Raw genomic sequence first — 17868 nt, 5'->3', positions numbered from 1 at the left:
TGTTCAGTTTTGGTCCCCACTATACAAAAAAGATATGGACAGGCTGGAGAGGGTCCAGAGAAGGGCCACAAAGACAATCAAAGGACTGGGAAGCCTGCCATATGAAGAAAGGCTGAGAGAGAACTGGGTTTGTTCAGCCTTGAGAAAAGAAGGCTTAGGGGAGACCTTATCACCACGTTCCAGTATTTAAAGGGTGGCTACAAAGAAGATGGAGACCCTCTTTTTACAAGGAGTCACATAGAAAAGACAAGGGGTAATGCATACAAGGTACTCCTGGGGCATTCCAACTGGGCACAAGAGGACAACTTTTCACAATGACAACAATCAGCCATTGGAATAATCTCCCCAGGGAAGTGGTGGATTCCCCAATATTGGACACTTTTAAGATTTGGCTGAACAGGGCGCTGGGCCATCTTGTCTGGACCATGCTTTTGCCAAGAAAGGTTGGACCAGATGATCCTTGAGGTCCCTTCCAACCTGGTATTCTGTGATTCTATGATTCACTCACACAACCATAATTATATCGCTTGAACACAATGGGACAAGAAAAATGCAATTAAAGATGAAAATTCTACTTTCCATGAAACTACACTGCATCTGAAGATGCAATATATACTTGGAGTTACAATCTCTCCTACATAGCTCACTTGTAAAATGAACATGGCTAAGGCATCAGCATATTCATCCTAAATTTATGAAGAGTCTGAGGATGGAAACATCATTCAGTTCCTACATAGGTGGAACTGTCTCCACCAGTACCGCCACTGATGGTACTAAGGGTAGCTAAACCTCCAATAACAACATCTCAACTAAGAGCCTCAAGTGGGATGACTTCAGGCCTCATTGTTTTCTGGTCTAACCCACTTACTAACATGTTTTCTACAGTATAAAATACTTTGCACTAAAATAAACTTATCAGATTTAGTCCCCCATCTAGCGTTCCATTAAAACCAAGTCAAATACGGTGATATTTGACCACCTATAAACTACATCAACCATCACTATAATCTTGTGCTATACTCTCTTTTGCTTGCTATAGGAATCAGAATCATTTAGGTTGGAAAAGACCGTTAAGATCATCAAGTCCAACCATTAACCTAGCACTGCCAAGTCCACCACGAAACCATGCCCTTAAGCACCTCTACACATCTACATGTCTTTTAAATACCTCCAGGGATGGTGACTCAACCACTTCCCTGGGCAGCCTGTTCCAATGCTTGACAACCCTTTCGGTGAAGAAATTTTTCCTAATATCCAATCTAAACCTCCCCTGGCGCAACTTGAGGCCATTTCCTCTTGTCTTATGGCTTGTTACTTGGGAAAAGAGAACAAGACCCACCTCACTACAACCTCCTTTCAGGTAGTTGTAGAGAGCGATAAGGTCTCCCCCTCAGCCTCCTCTTCTCCAGGTTAAACACGCCCAGTTCCCTCAGCCGCTCCTCATGAAGCTTGTGCTTTAGACCCTTCACCAGCTTTGTTGCCCTTCTCTGAGTGTGTTGGACACGCTCCAGCACCTCAATGTCTCTCTTGTAGTGAGGGGCCCAAAACTCAACACAGTATTCGAGGTGTGACCTCACCAGTGCCGAGTACAGGGGCATGATCACTGCCCTAGTACTGCTGGCCACGCTATTTTTGATACAAGCCAGGATGCCATTGGCCTTCTTGGCCACCTGGGCACACTGCTGGCTCATATTCAGCTGGCTGTCAACCAACACTCCCAGGTCCTTCTCTGCCTGGCAGCTTTCCAGCCACTCTTCCCCAAGCCTGTAGCATTGCATGGGGTTGTTGTGACCCAAGTGCAGGACCCAGCACTTGGCCTTGTTGAACCTCATACAGTTGGCCTTGGCCCATTGATCCAGCCTGTATCTGTAGATGTAACACAGTACTTAGTTTAACTAAGATACATAGATGCAGTTAACAGAGGAATCTGGATCTATAGCAAACAGGAACTGAGACCAGAGCTAGCAATTTCAGATTTGAACAAGCTTCTCCTGCCTGCCACCAGGTACTTACAACCCAAATTTTGTGTAATCTCCCCCTGCTCTACATTCTTGTAATATACAAACAGCCTAGAACAGCAAAAGAAAAAGGCTGATTTGAGCACCTTTAAGTTCCCAGCAAGGTCCTCATTACTTCTAAATGTTCAGAGGCGGGCACTTTGAGCACTGGGCATAGTGCATTCTACACTTACTTACTTCAGCCACCTCCACTGACAGAGGCAGTTACAGCTGAGAAGGTGAGGGCAGATTAGATAAAGTGAGTGTACAGAGGTTATCCTGGAGAACACTCACTACTCAAAAGTAACCTTGATTTCTTTCACTGCCCTCCGTGTGTTCCCCAACTTAGACGTTTGGCAGGCAGCACTCATGTCCAGATGGTGGACAAGTAAACCTACTTGAACAGATTGTATTACAATGTTTTACATTAAACAGTTATTGGATTAAACGTATAAATAGCTGTGGGAACCCGGGACTTCTCTCTTTTGCACGATCATCATTCAGCTAGAAAATTATCTTCCCTCTCGTTGCTCCTCTGTGGCCCAGTGAATCCTGCAACCTTCTCCAAAGTTCTGTGCCTGTGCAAGAGGACAGCTTGACTAGATTGATACCAGTGAATAGTGCAATACAAACAAATGGGTCTGCAGAACAAAATAGCTGGTGCTGAAACCTTAATACCCACACCCTGCAGGATTTTGCTTCAAACTAATTCTAAACTGGTTCCAAGAACTGAATGTGGATTAGCAATTGGAGAGTATTACGTGCATTTCTGGAGTGCACACTTCAGTTCAATTTCAGTAATAGAATCCAGCTCACACACTCAGATATCATTTCAGAGTGCAAACAATGCGTTGCAAGAGGGAAACAACTGACACACTTCAGAGCAGGAGCCTGCTTTTTGAATTTAAACAATAATACAGACCACCTTAAGAGGATCCAAACACCCAAAGTAGCAGACAGCCAAGTCTTTAGGATACTTTATGTGAAACAGGATATCATTTCCCAGAAATCAAATTAATATCAACTTCTCCCAGTATTTCAGTTTCCCAGACACGCTCTAACCACAATGCTACTGTATAAAAGGTTGAGATGTCACATTTCATTGACAAATTAAATCCTATTGTGAATGTTTCAAGTTCATAGCACACAATGACTTAAGAATGCCTAGTTTCTGTGCACAGAATGGGCTAAAACACAAGATGTCAAATCAGATGAGGATTGTCCTCCATATGTACAACAGCAGAACTTCAAGTGCCCATTACTTTTAAAGAAACTAAATCATGTTAGCAGCCTCCACAACCAATATGCAGTTATACGAGAGTATTTTAGATGAAAATTTTACTCTGAAAGCTACATTCTCTGTGAGGTCTGGCTAAAGCACTTTAAACCTAGATCGTGTAAATGATCAGAATTACAGGAAGACAAAAACTCACAGCTATCAACACAAAGGTAAATGCTATTTCATATAGACTGGGGCAAACCCGTGTGTGTGTGTGTATATATATATATAAAAAAATCTATCTGTATTGACTGATTTATCCAGCTAAGAGGAAACAAAAACAAAAAAAGAAAAAAAAAAAATGAAAGCCTACCATGCATTTTAAGTGGAAAATGATTAGCAATGCCCCAAACAAAAAAAGCATAAAGGAAATGAAAAACATTGATAATATCTGGAGCCTGTCCAGCGGATATTAATAATGTTTTATCTTAGTTTCTAAACAAATTGTCCACTAAACAAGTTAGTGCACTACTACCAATAAACAGAGATTTGAAGAAAACTTATAAATATAGACAAGAGCTTCTATCTACACCTAGCTTAGAAGACAAAGTGTCTCACAACAGAAGGAAAATATTTACACAGTAACTTCAGCTCAGTGTTAATATGCACCATTCCTGTAAATTTCTGAACAATTTCTGCCTCACCCACTCAAAGCACTGTCATATTGTCAATAACCGAATCCATCTGCTGTGGACAAATAAAAGGCATAACACTCCTACATCTTGAATTTGGATTAAGCTTCCTAGAACTGACATCCTTCTTGAAATTCCAATGAAATTCCTGCTATTCACTTTCCACTTCAGTTGCAAGCTGTGGTAGAAATCAGGCATAGAACTGAAAGATGGAAAAGCTTCCTGTGAAATGCATTACAGCTGACCGATCATATGGTTACCAAGAGTACAAACTATGACTAAAATATTTAGAAGTGTGGTGCAAAAATAATATAGAATTCAGACAACTTAGTACTACCAGTTTCTATCCTCTAATAGATTTCTAAAAGATTTAAGGACCCTCACTTCTGAATACATTTGATCATTGAACTGGGCTTCTCTTAAATCTTAATAGTTAAACCCGGTAAACATTTACTATTTTTTACGGCAAGGTCATGTCATGTTTCCTTAAAGAAAATGAATACCATTAGAATGATTTCCTGAATACAGTTGCCAAATATCTCCATCTGGATTTTGTGATAACAATTACTGCTTAACAGTAACAAAAGGACACATCTAAATAGCATGACCAAAATATTCCTGCTGGATCAAAACAATATTTGTTTGGATGATCAAAACTTGTCTTTTTAGAAATGCGTGTATCTTATTATGTGCTTTTCAATTTATTTACATGCAATTTTTGTGGCATCGTATTTCATGGCATTTTGCCCCAAATTCAGATCAACTGCTCATAGAAAAGAAAAAGTTGATCAGATTCAGCACTCCTATCTGATCAGGCCACTCATTGAGCAAGTCACATTTCAGCATGAGATAAGTTCGAAGAATCTAGGACTTGCTGAGAGAACATGCAGGAGGAATCTGGCTACTAATGAAGTTTTATGTGCCATTAACAGCAATTCCATTTAAGGCATATGGCTGGTAGCTGATAAGGAGAAATTTTATCAGCTTCAGTCATCCATCACCATAAAGATTGATCCACTTCGAACTGATTTTTGCAATACTCAACTACTAGATTCATAGATAGCCTGAAAGCCTTCTTACAGTGTAATGGCAACATAAATGGTTGATGAAAATCTAAAGCATATTTTGGAAATGAGGTCAGAAAGGTACAAGCATAAGAGCAAATAAAAAGTTTCACTTCTTCATGCTTTTACAGTAAAGCATTGCATTTAGTGTCATTTTAACCTATGTATATATCCCATTAATTCTGCTAGTCTAGTTCTTGTAGTAAAAAAAAAAATCTTCTAGGACTATTGCAAAAAGGTAAGGCAAGGCAGCAGCTCAAAGAGATTGTTGAATACAATAAAGCTAGAATAACCATAAATCCCTGGCAATTCATGCTTTCTTCAAGACAGCTTTTAATAGATTTTTCCCATATGTACTTTTTCTATCCTCCAGCCTGATAATAATAAAAAACCCAGCTTTATCAAAGAAGTTAACTTCAGCAAGTCGCCTTTGTTTTCCAAAACCCACTGTTCAGGGAAATATGTGACAGGATTTCCATTTAAGTCACCAGGATGTGTAATGTTACACCGGACTTGAGGTTTGCATGTTTAGCTAAGCTGGTTTTCACTGGCTAGATCCATGGATAGAAGATAATGAAGTTCATTAACCACAGGCATCTGCAACTTGTAGTATTTCTACTTCATATCCAACTACCAAGCTGCATAGCCTACATGTAAAAAAAATACGCAAATACAGCTGTAAAGGAGAAGGAAGAATTCTCAGTGCTCTCTAGGCCTCTGAACATGCCCTACACTTGAACACGCCAGACTTTGCAGTGAGATTAAGTCTACGGCCCCATTAAAAAGACTGATAAAGTAGGTAGCGAGTGCATTAATTCCCCTAGGCATCTGATCTTGAGCACAATTCGAAAATAGCTAATTAATACCTGAAAACATCTCCGTAAAAGGCATCACAGAGGATTTACTTTAAAAGCATGCTTGAAAACAAAACCCACTTATTGCTGTGTGCATTTGTGCACTCTTCTAAATTTTAGAGTGTTTGGCCAAGTAAGGAGAAGTGGATTCAATGTGATCTTCATCAACCTGGAAGTATTCAAGTCCCACGTCTCAGGAGAAATCCCTGAAACCATATTCCATAAACCACAATCAATAGGCATGCTTGCACCACCTTACATGATCTGAACAGAAACCCGAGTATATACCACCTTAACCATAAATACATCACCATGTGGAGAAAGAAAAAAAAGAAAACAATACTCTAATTGAGTGATTACATTCTTATTTTACTTTTTTATTGTTATCATTTCTAAGGACCATGTACATAGTCCTCATTGAAGAATCAGTATACAGTCATCACCACTGTCTCCTCCTGTAGCTTAAGTCTGCGCAATACTTTACCGAAACATCTACATTAGGAAATTATACCAAATTCTGGACAGCACAGCCTTACAGCTCTGACTTTAGCATCCAAACTCTAGAGAAGGACAAGATTTCAGAAACATCCTTTCGCATTTCTTACTCCCTAGTTCGAGATCACTGACTGTACAGACTGCTAGTACTGCAACATATGATAAGGTGCCCTACTCCATCCGTTACTAAGTTGCTCTATGATTGCCTCACCTAATTGTAGCTTGAATTGCTCTCTTTGGACAAACACCAAAACATACGCTGGTATAGCCAATTTATTCCCTCACTGTATGTAGCCCTAGCCCTGCAACTTTTAGGGTATCTAGAAAAATATAAATTACCTCTGTCAGTCAAAACAGATTTCTACTCATATTCAAATACCTTCTTTATACTGTTAGATAACCTTGAAAAAACAGAGTAGAGAAAGGAGCTGTGTTTCAAAGCATCCTGTCTGCTCAGTTTTATCATCCCTTACATTAATCTCCCTTGCAGAATCTGAGTGTCTAGTTATGTCTTTTATAGAAATATGAAGATTCACATTAAAATACTTTAATAGGATTAAAAATAAAAATTATTTTAAGTTTCATATTTTTAATATATCAGTACCCCAGTGAATTTAGTAATTATGGATTAACGCAATTTAGATTTCATTCTAGTTTACTACTAAAAGTAGAGGAGGGTCATATGGAGTTGATGATAACTAAGAGAAGGAAAAATAACAAAATGCTTTAAGCAGTAATTTGAACCAGTGAAGTAAACAAAGACAAAGCAGCTACAATTACCAAGAAAAGTTTAAGCAGCACCAACCAAAAAATACCTCTCATAGCTTTCTGTTAAAATAACCATATTCTTCAGCATAGTGCAGAAAAAACACTGCAATTTAAATATAACAATTCATTACTCTAAACAGACCCTTGGAGGACAGCGCAGTTTTGAGTTAAAGGCTTAACTTTAGATTCAGAATGCATCTTTGCCACTGACAAGATCTTAGAAAGAAAACACATGAACAAGCCTGAATGTGTAGTCAGCAGGACCTGATATTATGCACTATTAAGGGAATTAGCTAATTAATTAGTTGAACAACTGTCAATTATTTTCATGAGTCATGAAAAACAGGCTAAGTATCAAAGGACTTCATAAAACAATCAAGTTTACAAAAATGTTTAGTAGAAGTTAAAAAATAAAACCCAGAAATGAACCTTATATTTTAAGTAGGATTTTTTACTATATTACCTGCACTTTTGCTCTACAAGCTCAAAAATCTCCATTGAAGAGACATTTACATGGCTCAGACACAAACACATACACATCAAAATGTAGAAAAGGTAAACAGAAATTTAAATATGCAAGATTCAGGACTAGACCCTGTCATAGTTGGCCTATGTAAGGCAACCGGATAAGGAAAGTAACTGAACATGCTAATTTTGTCATAGTAGAGCAGACGGCAACAGTGATATGAAATTATTAAAAAGCCAAACTAAAAGCAGAGCAGAAAATAGTTTTTATCCTTCAAGTAGCAGATGCTATAGCCTATAACCTTGAGCAACTCTGTGAGCTCAAAATGGCATTCCACAAAGGGACTGCACAACTGTAATTACCACTTACGCTATGAACTTGATATACAAATGTTTTATGCACCACAGTCAAACTCTGCTAAGCTTAACGACCAGTACGTCTGAAATTCAAAAAATAAGTTGCTTTCGATTCAGAAGAAAAGAACAAGAAAAAGTAATGGAATGGCATAATTAGGCTAAGGCCCACAACTGCTTAAGAGGAAGATGAAAAACTTGGGGTATTCCAAAATGGTATTATCAGATACAATCATCAGAAGAAAAAATCCCAACGGTAAATCCTATTAGGTGGGAGAACAGTCTCCCCAGAGAAACGATAAAAGTCCTGCCACCACATTAGCAACCATGAAGAAGAGTGCTGTTATAAAGAAGCCTGCACTGGAAAGGGTACAAATCTTTTCCATCTCAAATTTCTGGGATTATTTTCTGTCACCAAAGTATTGCCAGTTGTTTTTTTTTTTTAATTCCATCATAACAGAAGCAATCCATTCAACGCAAGTATCAATTTGCTTATCTTTCTTAGAATGTGAAGGACTTGTGATAATAGAGAAACTCATATTTTTATATGCTATCTGAAATGCAGCTTTGAGGATCATTATAAAATATCTTTCAATTTATTTCATAGCAATCCCTCATTATTGAAAGCTCTAACAAAAAAAAGAACGGTTATTACATTTGATATACGCATCAAACATTAAAGAAGGTATTATTTTATATATATATCTATCTCATAGCATTAGATGAAAAGATAACAATACATTTTAATGATGCTTGCTTTCAGATTTATTAGAGGAAGAGGCCTAAAACAAATACCAGGTAAAGTTCCTTTTTTAGTTCTGATCATTGGCTTAGCCAATAAAACAGGACCTTCAAAACACTTTTAAAAATCCAGAGAATAAATCTGAAGATCCAAAACAATAACAAAAAACCCCAATGCTTTCCCACTCTAATTGTACTGACTGATTTTTCCAGAGCACTTAGAACTCAAGCAGATACAATCTGTATTTTCCATGTGGTTGCACAGGATGTGCTGTATAAACGGTTATAGAACAGAACAGGGTAAGAGATCAATTACGCCACTGATCTGTCTTATGACAGCAAGGATGCCAAATGGAGACATTTGGGACAGAAAAGTTTCAGTAATCCAATTACAAAATGCTATCAGGCTGCTGTAAGCATCTTTTATTTCACCTATTGTAAGCAATCACTGAAGACATCAAGGTATTCTATACAGATTTATTAAAATAAGAACTGCTAGTTAATTTTGTCAAGTTTCTCCAAAACTTTAGTTAATTCGGAATAGAAAAGGAAGGGATATAGAGGTTTTTGCTGCTTGTAAAAATCAGCAGAAAATAAAAAATTCTTGCAAACACTTTTTTCTCATTTTTTTTAGAATAGAGTAGGAAAAAACATTCAGAATTGCATTTAAAGGATTTTATATTTTCAGGCATGACCTATTGCTGTTATTTCACTTCAAAACCAGGACAGTTATTTTAAAGCTCTAACCACTGATTGAAAAAAAGCCTCTTCTCTCTCTACTGCAACAATAGATAAAATGGCAAATTACACAAATGGATATAAACCCTCCACTTAAAATACATCTTTAAAATGGCTTGAAGTCAAATCTATAGTCAGGACTGAGTTTCTCTTCACAGATTCAACCTTTGCCAGACCTCAGTTTTTAAGAAAGTTTTTAAAGAGGAGTCTATACTTGGTATAACTGCCAAACATTTTCCTGCATGCTGTTTCAAAAGCAAAAACATGCAGTGCTCCACAGTCTGGAGACCAAAACCAACATTTTAATGATTAGAAGACCAAAAAGGCTTTATATTCAAGTTTAACATTAAACAGAATTTCAAGAGACAAAGAGAAGAAACTTAAGTTTTATTTATCACTATTTTTTTGAAATATTATCAGCGATGCTGAGAGATCAAGAATCGCTTATACTACACGTGCCATTGAATATATGCTGAACACTCCTCATTTATCATACATCTTTTTTCTTCCTTTCTTTTTACCCACTCACTTTACCACGTTTCTCATCATTTCTTTCTTTAAATTAAATATGTAGGCAGAACATTGATCAGAAGGAAAGAATGCTACAGATCACTGAAAACAGAATCAGGATACAGCAGAAGAAACTAAGTAGTGCCCTTTCCATTTTGGAGCAAGAGAGACCAAGGGCAGTAGGCTTTGCTGCACATTTTGCAGGCTCTGGCTCTGAAAGGGTGAGAATTGCCACATTTATGGTGAAACACCACCACGAATTAGACTAGGAAAGAAATTTTAAAGCAGAAGGTACCATTCTAGCTGCAAGGTAGGAACACAGTAATAATCATCAATAACCTTGAATAAACAGGATGGGCTCAATATGTAAACCCAAAGGAAAACAAGAACACATGGTGCAGAAACAAGAGGATCCTGCCAATCTATCCCAATTAATTTCACATAAAACAGAGGAAACTATGTTCAGGACTGAAGATTCTCTCAGGAAAATTATCACATTTAATACTCAAAGCCTTAAAACAAAAAAAAAACCAAACCTACACAGTTGCTTCTATTTATAAGAAAAAAAAACAACCTTGGAAAAACTGTCATGCTACTTTCAGTCCCTGTCTAAACGGAGAAGACTATGCATCAAAGAATAATCTGTTCTTTATGGTCATAATAAGGACAAGAAACAACAGGCTCAAAAACGTGGGGACTGAATACACAGAAATTTAGGTTAGATCTTTGGGAAAAAAATTCTTTTAACAATAATACACAGTAACAGGTTACCTAATGAAGTTGTAGAGTCACCACCACTATAGGCTTCTAAGGGCACATCAGACAGACATTTGTCAGGAACAATAAAAGCATAGCTGAGCTTTGGGATAAAGGATCAATTAAATTGTCCTTCCAACCCTATATTCTACAATTTCTCACAATTACCATAACTTCTACACCCAGTTGGGGAAATGGTGAGAGATACAGGGAGGAAAAGATAAGGAGTAGTGATAGGAATACCAGTCTTGAAATACTTTAAAAATACTCAAGCAGACTAAGACATTACAGAAGCTTACATTACAGAAGCGTAAGATTACTACAACATTGTTACATGTCATCAGCATCTTTTTGATTAGATTAGATTTAAGATCGACAAGACACTTCCACTTGAACAAAGCTGATATGTTGGTCTACACAGACAGCTTTCCTGTGTCAGATTTGGCAGTAATGACAAACTTACCTACAGAAAAATAGCTACTCCAATTGCATCTCAGTGGTTTAACTAAGCGTCTGAATCATCCACCTAAAAGCTCAAAAATCAACTTTACCCTCTATGAGAAATGTTTTTAATATTGCAAAACCAATGTTCTCCTACGTGTTTCAGTCAAAAAAATCCTACTTATCTATATAAATATACTATAAGTTGCCCATGCGAAGCAATTTATAATAAAAGCCAAGCGGTATATTTCAAAGCATAATATTCTCATTTTGATTCCTTTCAATTTTTAATAGTTTTATCTACCTAGAATTTGTACAATATATATAAAAAGCATCAAAAGGATTGGGAACACACCTTATAGAAATGCATGTATGTTAATACAAACACATTATCTCAAACACTGTGGAAACAGTCAATTACTATTTTCTCCCATTATGAATATAGTTTCCAAGAGAACAGTCCTTCTTCAGTTACTTGCTGCTATTTCCACAACCAGGAACTTTTCTTTACATCACTTACCAAATAAAGGTACTGCTCAGCACCAGAATTAAAATCATAAAAGCAGTCTTTTCAAATCTAGTCAGCTCTTAAGTGTGAGCCATGGGAGAAAGTTATGCTGTTGCTCTTCATCTAATTTCCAAATTGTTACATTTTACCTGTGGTCATTTTAAGACACTCCACTGTTTTCTATTTATCTCCTCAGTGGTGAAGGCTGTCATGGGCATCCACAATACAGAAAAGTGAACAGCAGGATTAAAGAAAAGTAATAGGAATGTTTGTATGTTTACATATTCATGCTGCCATTCTAGAAATAGCTTCCATGACACCAGATGACTAATTATCAACTAATTCAAATCCATTCTCTAACAGTTCTTTAAATTTTTACAAATTTATCCAAATTTAAGATGGACCTCAGCACTTTTCAGTAATTTGCCATAGGAGAAAGTTTCTTTAGTTATGCTTACGAATATTTTACTGTATAGGACAATGTATTTTAGTAATTTAAGAACTTACATATTTTCCATTCTAAATACAGCTATAACGTAGTATTTCACAAGCAACGCAGAAAGTTAAGCCAATGTTCTCTAGTTTCCCCATTCATCTTTCTCTGCTAGCAATAAGTCCTTCAAAAACATCTAAAACCTTAACTCGGTCCTCTCCTTTCTGCACAGTCATTACTGCCATCTTCCAGGCTCATACAAGCGATCCAGACACCTCTAATCATTCAGACTTTATGCATACTTTTCTATGTAGTCAATGCTTTAAAAGAAAAAAGATTACAAACTGTCTTCACCACGGATACTTTGCTTGCTTAAGGTCCAATTCCAACATCTGAAGTTCTTTGCGTTTTCAAGTATTTCATTTTCAAGTACTTTTCAAGTACTCAAGGTTTTCAAAAAAGTTGCTCGGGAAAGAAGTTTCCTTTCTCTAGTCCTTAACCTCTCTTTCCATACAATCACCCCAACAAAGACACACACAAAGCAAGTGTCTTCGTGTGTCTTTTTTTCATCTCATGAGATACACATTTTAATCCTACTACATTAACTTCCCTCTTTCAGTGTTCACTCTGAAACAATTCACTGTGTGTTTAACCATTTTCCCAACTTCCATAAAAGCTATGGCAATCTTAAAGTCTCTGTGTAGAAAAACAGGTTCACTTTACACATTTAACCTCCATCATCTTTGCTTTTTACCACTGTGCTTCTGGACAGTATTGTGAACAGGAACCTCCCATAGCACAAGATCCTGTGCTCTTTCAATTCATATAATTTTCCTCAGAACAGTTTTAAAATGTTATTTCCAAACTGCTTACTGTAACAAAGTTCAAGTTTCATCTTTCGCATACAGATGTTTTTCCCCCATATATATTGGGCAAACTACTATAGTTTTCAACATGAAGTTAGCAGGGCAAGAAAAGGAGCGAGACTTTAGCTGTAATGTATACAACACAGACACATACAAGGCAATATTCATAATATACCTACAATGTATAAAACCCAGAAAACCACTAAGTTACACTTTCCTTTAAGCTTGCATTTAAAGTGAAGCAAGCCCTTACAATGTTGCACTAGTTTCTGTAAAGATGCAGTTGTAGATACAGTATGTCTACATAAACCCACTAAGTGTTTTGTCTGTAGGAGCAGTATTTAGTCCATTGCATTAACAGAAAAATATTAAACAGGAATGAAAAATGGAGGTAAAAAGATGCAGAAGACTGAGAAGTGTTAGTTAATCAATTAAATCAGTTTAAAAGGAAAAAAAATTAATAACAAGCTTTACAGAGGAGAAATATCAGTTTGACCTGGTATTTCATAGTACCAAATGGCTAGGCAAAATATATCCATTTCAGTCCTGTCATGTACCACCTCTGCAGCAGAACTGGGAAACTTTACAGAAAGTAATTGTAGATGTCCATTTTAATTTGCCATTATTTACTTGTTAGGAAAGGATTCCATTTAAAAAGAACTAAAGATTATTTCAGCTATCTTGGTAGCACAGCTGGCACTCCACATGGAAGTGTCAACAAAAGTTGCAATGCCAGCACATCACAGCAAGACAGAATCAGGAGTGTCAAATATTAAACACATTTGATTAAAAACAAACTAATAAGTTTTTAAAAGGAGTTAATTATAGCAGCAGAAGAGCAACACGTTACTGCCTACTCTTTGCAGAAAGAGGGAAAAAGAGAATGCCTAGAGCGAAGGTGTTAGTTTTTTACATTGATACCCAAGGGATTTATCTCAATGATCAGATTATTCTTTAACTTGGTAAGACCACAAAGTCAGACCACTATTGAGATACTTAAATAAGGGTTTTACATACTAACTTTGGCCTTTTAGAATCACAGAATATCCTGAGTTGGAAGGGGCCTTTGAGGGTCATCAAGTCCAACTCCTGACTCCACACAGGGCAAGCTAAAAGTTAAACCATATACCTAAGAGCATTGTCCAAACACTTCTTGAATACCAACAGGCTTAGGGCCATGTCCACTTCCCTGGAGAGTTTCTCCAGTGCTTGACCACCCTCTCAGTGAAGAATTTTTTCCAAATATCCTATCTGAACTTCCCGTGACGCAGCTTTAAGCCATTCCCTTGAGTCCTGTCACCAGACACGAGAGGGAAGACATCAGCACCTCCCTCTCTGCTCCCCCTCATTTTACTTCTTTGGCCTATAAGCGTTAGTAACCTACGTAGTTCTTTAAAGAAAATCAAAACAAACAAACAAACAAACTTTCAACCATCCTTCTCTTTGTCTAAGCAGATAGTTTCTGAGAGGACAGGTTAGCAAAATTGTTCTTTCCTTCCCCTCCACCACCACAAAGCACGAGTCTTCTGGCAACCCTAACAACAGAAAACAGATGTAAAAAACCAACAAAAATAAAATTCTACAGTTTGGTAAAAAGTTATCTCCTCCCCTAAATGAAGTTACAGAGAAACTGTAAAGAGACTCTACTGGTTGGCCTAGCACTGGGCATATGAGAACCTGGCATGGAATCGAGGGCAAGCTAGGAAGAGAGAAGCATAGTAAGCTCTAGTAGCATTGAAACCTGAAAAAGGCAAATATCTACCCTACACATTTTTGCATGTTTCCCTATTTAAATACAAAAGTTACTGAAGATAGACTGTTGCTACTGAAAACGAATTAAAACTGCTCCTTCCTCCACATCTCTCTTACCCAGAAGACACCTTGAAGAGAGCATCAGCACCTACACCAGCACAGGCATACCCCTGCTGCCATCGCTTCAGTGTTATTTCTTAAGTCTGGGCATTTCTTTTAGCTGGCACCACAAACACGGGGTTTAACTCCATTCTCCTGCTGGCTCGCCGCAGGTCAGCGCTCCTCACCCTCGGCTGGCTGCAGAGGCACCCGAGGCCCGCCGCGGAGGCCAGCCGAGCGCAGGACGGCGGCCCTTGCCTTTATGTGCTCAAAACCAGGGAGTTAAAGGCCCACGACAACGGATGGCACCCGCCCGGGCTGGGACATCACGTTGGGGACAGCGTACCCGGCGCTGCGCCCTGCCGCCGCGGGCGGCGCGGCGCTGGCTCCCGGCTGCCCTGGAGACGCCGCCGCCGCGGGCAGCCGGCCATCTTCCGCGGGGCGGGGCGGGGCGAGCGGCTGCCCGGCGCCCTCCGCCCCACAGGCGCCCTCCTCAGGGCTGGGGAGGGAGAGGAGCCGGCGGGCAGGAGGAGGGCGGCCCGCGGCCGCGGCGGGAGGAGCGCGGGGGCGGCAGGGCGAAGAGCGCCGGCCGGAGGGGAACGCCGCCGGTGCCCGCGGGTGCTGACGAGAGGGAGGCAGCACAGCGGGGCAGCCCCAGCCCCTCAGCCGGGCGCGATGGCGAAAGAAGCGAACGTTTCTACCTCCTTCTTTTTCTGTCCTCCCCCGAGCTGGCCGCAGAGGAGGAGGAGCAGCAGCAGCAGGAGGAGGAGGCAGCTCCCGGCCGGCAGGTGCAGCAGCCGCCGCGGTGCCCCGGTACCCAGCGCCATGTTCCCCCCGCCGCCCGGCCGCCAGCCTCCGCCGGCGAGCACCTGCGGCACCGCTGCCCACCTCCTCCCTGCTGATTGGGCTCGGCCTCTGGCCAATCGCATCGCCCCGGGGCGCGGCGGCTCTTGGGAAATGTAGTTCCTCTCCCGCTCGCCTCGCCTCGTGCCTCCTGGGGCCGTTCGACGCCATTTCGGCGGCGGGGCCGGGGGCGCGGCGGCGGGGCCTGTCCGGGGCCGCCGCTGAGGTGGGCCTTGGTGCTGGGCACCTGGCAGGCCGCTGCACGCTCAGCCCTACATGCAGGTGGTGTACGATGGAGGCTTGCTGGCAGCTTTATCGGGGCAGTATGTTGCACCAGGGCTGCGGCCCCAGAAGTAGTGGTGCTCCCCAGCAAGGTGGCGGGTATTTCAGCCCACCTGGCGTTGGGGTGAGCAGCTTTACCTGCTGCTGCACATGCCCTGCCACAGCTACCTGAAGCACAAAGTGCAATCGTGAATCAAGGCTGCGTAAAAAAAAAAAGAAAACTAAGGACCCTTCTTTTCTACACGTTTGCATGTGTACGCTTTTCAGATTTCACTATTCACACAGAAAACCTTCTTTGCAGAAAATAATATTAATGTAATACACTAATACAATTAATTTGAATTTAATTCCCAGAGCATTAACCATGCAGCTTTAATTTGATACTCTCGTTCATGGTACAGTCTCCAAATCAGTAAGCACATATTTGTTTCCCTAAAAGTACACACTGCAGTGCACGGGGTAGGTAATGTTAAATTAGTGAGCATATACTTAATATTTTCTTCTTTTTTTCCTAAAATTCCAAGTACTCACCTTATGCTACATTAATTATTTATATGCATCTGTGTTAAAGGCTGTGAAGACGGAACTATTCATTTCTTCAGAGATTTTGCTATATCACTCAAATTTTATTCATTTTATAATCAAAACACCATAATAAAATAGAAAGCTGAGGCACTGAGAGAGTATTCAAAAGTATCTGTTTATTTTGGGCACAGAATTTTTAGATGGTATTTTGACGATAATATCAGATGCTAATTTGATGATACTGCTGACATCTTAGCACTGAGCATTTAAAATATTAAATAGGCCGTTGTGTTCCTTTCGGTTATATTTGCAGTGTGCCTTTCAGAAGTTATTTATATCCATAGGAATTGTAGATTGTATTCAAATAATCTACCAGACACTTAAGATTGATCTAAGTGTCTAAGGTCAAGAGAGTTCAGACCATGTGTTATCTACATCCATCAGATTCTGAATGTCATTGGACAATAATAATCAAAAGTGGTATGCAATCTGGGCCCTACTTCTCAAGTATTTAGGAAGGTTGGCGCAACAGCCCTTGACTATAGACTTTGAGTTCAGACACCAGGCTGCCATAAGTCTTCAAAAAAGGTGATGTCCATATGCCAACTTTTTAAGAGAAATCACAGATCCTGTCACTCCAGATCTCAGTTACCCAAAATTTACGCTGTTCAGTAAATAGCTGAACATTTGCAAATGGGGAAGGAATGACTTCAAAAGAAAGACTGAAAACAGAAGGAAATGGAAGAGAAGACAGGACACAGGAAGAGGGTCACATGGATGAGTGAAGTGAATGTAGGAAGATTAGAGGTGAGAAGCTTTGGTTGTTCCATATGTGTTCCAGTGTTTTGGAGGTCCAATGTCTTCTGGAGCATGTGGACCTATCCTCCCCGGTGTGAGCTGGGTAAGAAAGGGATGAAGAAGTCACTATACCTCATTTTTTCTGTCTTTTTTTGTGAACTGAGGAGAGAGAGATCCTATTTCAGTTATGGAACCCCTGGTGCTACTATTAATCTCTGAGGCTGCATTAACCTCAGATGGGTGGGGTGTTTTTTCAGATAAGAATACGGCTTTTAATGGAACTGGCCTTTTTACGGCCTGGAAAACTGCTATCTGTTTTAAAACATCCACTTACAAATATTCTAACACCCACTTTCTAGGGTGTGGCTAAAAAGGAACAGCAGGAACAACTTATTGGGAAGCAAGGCAGCCATATGCTTGAGAAGCCTACACTTCCAAGATAGTCTCTCTTGTATTACTTGTATTAGTACAAATGCTTCAACATGACTGTGACAAAAAGTGTCTCAGTATTCCCACTATCAGTAGCCCTATACTATGCTAGCCACTTCTAAGTAATTACTGTAATTAATCACACAATAAGCTAAGCGACCTAGTGAACATAGCGTGAACATAGTATTGCAGGTCACCCATGGTGTCTGCCTCCCTGCTCCACCCCAAAAAGGAGGACA

The 17868-nt window shown here is 39.6% G+C and overlaps 1 protein-coding gene across 1 annotated transcript in view; it reads right to left on the bottom strand.

The window, feature by feature from the left end:
• TUSC3 (tumor suppressor candidate 3) overlaps window positions 1–15512 on the bottom strand; it is a 131438-nt gene extending 115926 nt beyond the window's left edge. The window contains exon 1 of the mRNA XM_075499216.1: window positions 15454–15512. The gene's annotated coding sequence lies outside the window, so the exon portion shown is untranslated. The remainder of the gene's footprint in view (window positions 1–15453) is intronic.
• Between the last annotated feature and the right edge of the window lie 2356 nt (window positions 15513–17868).

Source organism: Mycteria americana, chromosome 4, assembly GCF_035582795.1.
Source record: "Mycteria americana isolate JAX WOST 10 ecotype Jacksonville Zoo and Gardens chromosome 4, USCA_MyAme_1.0, whole genome shotgun sequence".
NCBI lineage: Eukaryota > Metazoa > Chordata > Aves > Ciconiiformes > Ciconiidae > Mycteria > Mycteria americana.
This window is presented reverse-complemented; position numbering and strand designations above follow the sequence as displayed.